This window comes from Typopeltis vanoorti, chromosome 5 (assembly GCF_054136105.1).
Source record: "Typopeltis vanoorti isolate ZY-2024b chromosome 5, IOZ_Tvanoo_1.0, whole genome shotgun sequence".
Taxonomy (NCBI): Eukaryota; Metazoa; Arthropoda; class Arachnida; order Uropygi; family Thelyphonidae; genus Typopeltis; species Typopeltis vanoorti.
Window position 1 is genome coordinate 24,532,120 of NC_143553.1, and position 6,000 is coordinate 24,538,119.

A 6,000-nucleotide genomic window follows, 5' to 3' on the forward strand; every position below is an offset into this window, starting at 1 on the left:
ATGAGCTGCCCTGGTGTTGTACCATCTTTAGACTTGAACTTTGTTTCAGGCGCAAACTTAATTGTTTGCACACTTGGGATTAGGAGCTAAAATAACCAAGCATATAAAATTGCTTGGTTATCCTAATATACAATATACCCAAGTTAAAAATTTATTCCCATCAATATCTCCTCCAGAGATTTTTATTAAAACTTAATACACCTTGTTGCAACTTATATAATTAAAGTTGATAAGGCTTTGTATTACTAAAACCTTGGTATTTAGGGTCTAGCTACTCACTGAGGAGACCTCAAAAAAGGTCGAAACCGGTCTGGGTAGTGACCCCACCCATAATGCATTGCAGTATACATCTTCTAGTGAGATGTGCTTTACATTATGGGAAAATACTAAGAATAGTGATCAAAGCTTTAACCACCTTTACAATGAGCTGCCCTGGTGTTGTACCATCTTTAGACTTGAACTTTGTTTCAGGCGCAAACTTAATTGTTTGCACACTTGGGATTAGGAGCTAAAATAACCAAGCATATAAAATTGCTTGGTTATCCTAATATACAATATACCCAAGTTAAAAATTTATTCCCATATATATATATATATATATAGCACTGGCTGTTTTGCTTCATAATTTGCAGTCTTTGATTATGAGGATTACGTGTGGATGAATGAGGCTCTTTAATCCCACCTATTTCGAAGCTTGGATTAGCTTTTATGAAGAGAGTGGGATTAGCCTTCACTATTTATGTTGTTCTTACTGTTTATAGATGGAATGTAGGAATGGATTCTGCTGATTTGTGATGTGTATATTAGTGTTAATGGTATATTAGCTTTGTTGGTATATTTTCCAGAATTCGTGTTTTAATATTCTGTAGTTGTCTATGTGTTTTAAATTTCTTAGTAGGTTGTTGAGTAGCGTGGGTATCTGATGTGATCTCACCAAAGAACCATATGAGTTGTTGAAGGGTGTAGGGATGTAGATAATTGTTGTGGATCGTGTTATACGATATGTGTTTCTGTTGTTTCGATATGTGATATTGAAGTAATTCCTTAGTAATATTATGTAGTGTTTCATATTTTTAATGCTCAGGATTCTGTTATCGCGATGTGCTGATTGGATATTGGCTGTTGTGTATAAGGTGTCCAAATGACTGTTGATACAAATTTCCTATGTAATATTTCTAATTTTGTTAGGTGGATGTTTGATGCGTTTGCATAGACTGTTATACCGTATCTGAGTAGGGATTCGCAGATACCGTGATATAAGACTTTTTTATGTTAGATGGAATAATGCCTTTTATTTGAAAGAGTTTCGCTGCCATGATGCGAAGTTTGGTATGTAAGTATTGTATATGTTTTGTCCATTTAAAGTGGCAATCTATGTAAAGACCGAGGTATTTTGCATTGTGTTGCAGGTTTGATTTCGGGACATTGGAATTTTTTTTGTTGTTAATGCAGCGGTATGTGTGACAGTGTATCGATAGTGGTGCGGGGTGGATGATTCTCGGATTGTGTATTATTAACATTTGTGTTTTGGTGCCTTTGATTACAATTGCGTTTTAATAGAAGTATGTGGTGATTTCATTTAGGTCTTGTTGTGCTTTGGAGAGAGAGCTGTGTTGATGTCTGTGTGGATTGCTGGTAGTGCGATGTCATCTGCATACGGAAATATTTGACTTCTTTTGGCCAGGTTATGAACATCGTTAATGTATATGTTGAACAGAGTGGGCGACAATATGGCGCCTTGAGGAACACCGTGTTTTATTTGTATACCCCGGATGTGACATGAACCTATTTTTGTTACTTGTGTTCTGTTTGAGAGATAGTTCCTGAACAAGGTATGCAGTGTTCCTCTTATACCTACTGAGTATAGTTTGGTGAGTAGCATGTCATATTCAAGTGTATCAAATGCTGCGATGTCTTCTAATAAAGTCATGCTGCTTTTTGTTTTCTGAAAGCCGTATTGGTTTTGTGAGATGATGTTGTACTTCTGTAGGTAGTTCTGTAGTCTGGTGTGTGTTATTTTTTCTAGAATTTTTGAAATGACTGGGAGGGTAGCTATTGGTCTGTAGTTTGGAGTATCGTTTCTTTTACCAGGTTTGTAAATTGGCGTACTTATTGCAGTTTTTAGTTGTTGTGGAATACTGCCAGTGTCGAATATTATGTTAACCAGTTTCAAAAGTATTGGATTTATTTGTTCAAAGTGTGATAAAATGTCTGTGAGTCCTATTTTGTCTATTCTTGGCCAAGAATAGACAAAATAAGAGTGGTCTTTGGTTTTAGTTGTAAGTGTGTGCTTCTTTCAGTTCCTGTTTTGTTACAGGTGGAAAATACATAGTTTGTTGTTGACTTTGTGTCGGTAGTTTTTGTTGATCGGTGGTAGAACGTCTTTTTGGAATTCTGTGATATTGTTTGTGAAAGCATGGTTGAATGAGTCTGCTAGTTCCTCTTGGTTTGTATTCTGACTGAAACGTTTCGCAATAAAATCTTGTGCTGAAGTTTTTTTTTTTTGTTTTTTGAGTTACTAATTCGTTGTGTAGCCCATGTCTGCTTCATATTGTCGTTATATTCCATGGATTTTTGAAAGTAGTACTGTCTTTTTTCCCTACGAATTTTTGCTGTTAGTTGATTTCTTGTGTTTTTGAATAATGTTTGTAAATGTGTGTTACTGGGCTACTTTTAGTTTTTTTCCATAGATTTTCTTTTACAGTAATATCATTTAGTTTATAGCCATTTATCCTTGGATTATTGTCTTTGTCGCCTCGTTTGTGTGGGCTTTGTTGCTTTTTTGTATATTTCTGTGAACTTTAGTTGAAAATTCTCGTATAATGTTAAAGGATAATTTATTTTAAGTAGGCAATTCCAGTCTCTATTTTTTACAAGGTTGTCGACAATGCTCTTTAATATGATCGAGTTTTGTTGACTTTTGTGGTAGTGGGAAGGGGGGGTAGGAAACGTAATAAAACGAAGTTGAGACAAAGTAGTGATCGGCAATTTTGACGTTAATTACTGATGATGTATATGTATGGATAGGAGCCGGTATGTTGATATGATCAATACATGATTGTGTCAGTGAATGTTGAGTATTTCTTCTCTTGTTGGGGAGTTAATGGTAGGGTTTATGTTGTACTGACTTAGTATATCAAGGTATGTTTTAGTGGTTGAAGAAGCGTGGTCTAGAGTATTTATAATAATGTCTCCTATTAGGATGAGCCTGTGTTGTACGGGATTCGATGCCGCTTAGACATGTTTCTAACTCGTGAAGAATTCTGAGTGGATTATTATCTGGGGGTGTGTATATTACGTTTATTGTGTATTTGATACTATGTTTGTCGCTATTTGTGATTTCCAAAATTAGTGTTTCCGCATGTTCAAAATGAGTTTGTTTTTCAGTCACATTGTATTTTTCTTTTATAAATGCCACGATACCACCTCCTCTTTTGTTCGGTCTATATACGTTGTAGATTTGGTAAATATTAATGTTGTATACGTAAATTTTTGTGTCGTGTTTTGCAATTTCAGTCAGTATTAGCGCATCTATGTTTGTCAAGGTGTAGTTGAGCAGTGTTATCAATGTAAGCCAGTGTTTTTTTATACAGTATGTTTGTGTGTATCATAGTGAAGTTGGTATTGGTGGAAATATTGTCTGTCCATTTCTTCAAAGAGTCAAACACATTGAAATTTATATTGCCTGACTGGATATGTTCGCCTAGATTTGTGGTCTCCATTATATAGTTTTTAAGTGGTTTCTAATATTGTTCTTAAGGATGTGAAGAGTAGTGTTTTGTATTGGTAAGCTGTGTAGGTCGGATTCGTTTGCAATTATATAAACTCGAGTGTTTTCATTCTTTCTCATAAATATCTGTGAATCCTTAGTCCACAGGAACTTGTAGTTTTTCTCTATTTTTGTGTTCCTTGCTTGGTATAAAAGATTTTTAAAGTATAAAGTCCAGAGTTCAGATATATGGATTGGTGTTGGGAGTTTCTTGTCAGTTAGGATCGATGTTGTCGGCCTTCTTTTCTTGCTTGCTGCAAGAATGGAGGCTCTCAGACTTCTGCTGGTAAAATGAGCGATGATGTGTGGCGGTCTGTCTTTGTTTTTTGTGGGCCTCGGTTAATAGAGGTGATGCTGTGGTTGCTACTGGAATGCCAATTTTGCTGCCGATTAGTTGCATTATGTTGCTTAAATCTTCTGTCTTTTCTTTTGGTATTCCTGTTTAACTCTTTCCGCAATTCTTCGTTTTCGCGCTTGAGTGTTTCTGGTGTTTCTATTGCTACCGTTAATTTGTCTTTATTTCCCGCACGGTTCCTAACATTTCTTCAACAGTAGTTTTCATACTCCTCGAATGTTTTGTTAATTTGTTCCATGTGTGTATTTAGAAAATCTTTAACCATAAGTTTGAAGGAATCTAAGTTGTCTGTAATTTTAGGATAAGGAAGGGACTTACTTTGATGTGCGTAGTTGCTTTTCTTTGGTGTCTGTTCTTTGATCTTCATTTTCTCACAGCATTGTGGAGAGGGCCATTCGGTCCGTTTCGCGGATCGTTTTGCTTTACACGTGCTTTCTGAAATCCCAGAACATTGGAAGTCTTCGGCCACATCCAAAACAATGCGACCCGTCTCCTTCGTCGCTTAATGGCTTATTGCACTTGTTACAGTTCATTGTGCATGACCTTCACTGTCTCAGTGACCTTTGGACCTTCTTCACTTTAGTGACTATAGTGCGACATTTAAAATGGCGATAAAATGGTGATCTTTGTTGGTTGGTGAGAGCAGTTTACTATGACTTTCAGCACACAAAATTTAGATATTACCCAGCCGATTTTGATGATTTAAACATCCATGTCTTCAGCATGACTAGTGGAATTAAAAGCAGCACTTTCAGATTAAAACATTAGTTAAAAACACTTCAAACCTATATAAACGGGAGCAGCGTTAATATCGTGCGTGCATCCGTCTGCCTACACAGCGCCCTCAACAACAAGAACAACTAATATAATAATAATGATAATAATAATAATAGTAAAAGCCACCTTTTGTAGCTGTGACTATAATGAATGCATAGAAACCAAATTCCCATTACTTATTACGCATTATATTTCTTTGAAGTTTTTCTTATATCATAGATATTTGTTCGATGTGTAATCTGCCTTAAGTGGAGGTGGTTAAACTGGAATTATGATTTCTGTTTTTTATGTTCTTTAACTTTGTCATTTTTGTATTATTACCAGAGTTCCATTTACATTATTCCCCACAACTTGGACTTGTTTTAGTTAATTTTGATGGCCTTATACATAAAACAAGCTAAGTTGTCAAACATATCAAAATAACTACGTGTTGTTACGTCATCAGACATTTCGAATGATGACAAAATTATCGATCTTCACACCCTTCACGATTCATATGTTAATTTCTGACGTCTCCTCTTTCTATTGAATGAAATGAAACATAATTATCAAGTGTATGATATCAATGAGAAATTCTGTTGTTTTGTCTCTCAGGCAAATTTTGCATACAGATCTATGTGGAACTTTCGTGTTGATGGTTATTTTTGTAGCCCGATGTCCGTTTTAAATTACGTACACTGGAAGAAGGTATTATTATTATTATTATTATATTTTAACTTTAACTTAGTATAGAGTTTATATTTGTGCATGAAACGAATTCTTTATGGTTGTTGCTGTTAGATATGAAAGCGGCGATGTGAAATTTCAAACCAAAATTTCGAGGTGCTTGCTTTGTTATTTAAATTCTTATATAACAAAGCAAGTCGGTTAGCGTTTCGTTATGTTATATTAATTTATTATATTTAATTATATTATATTTTTTTCATCTAGAAAAAGAAAATATTATTAAAGGTGAGTAGAAGTGTTGATTAAAGGCGGTTAGCATTTTTAACAAGGTGCGCCCCATAAGAAGTTAGATCTCCTTCTGATCTCCTTCTGAATGTCTCTGTGTTTTTTCCCTGATAAACTTCTTGAATTCTCAACACGTTTATCTGTGCCA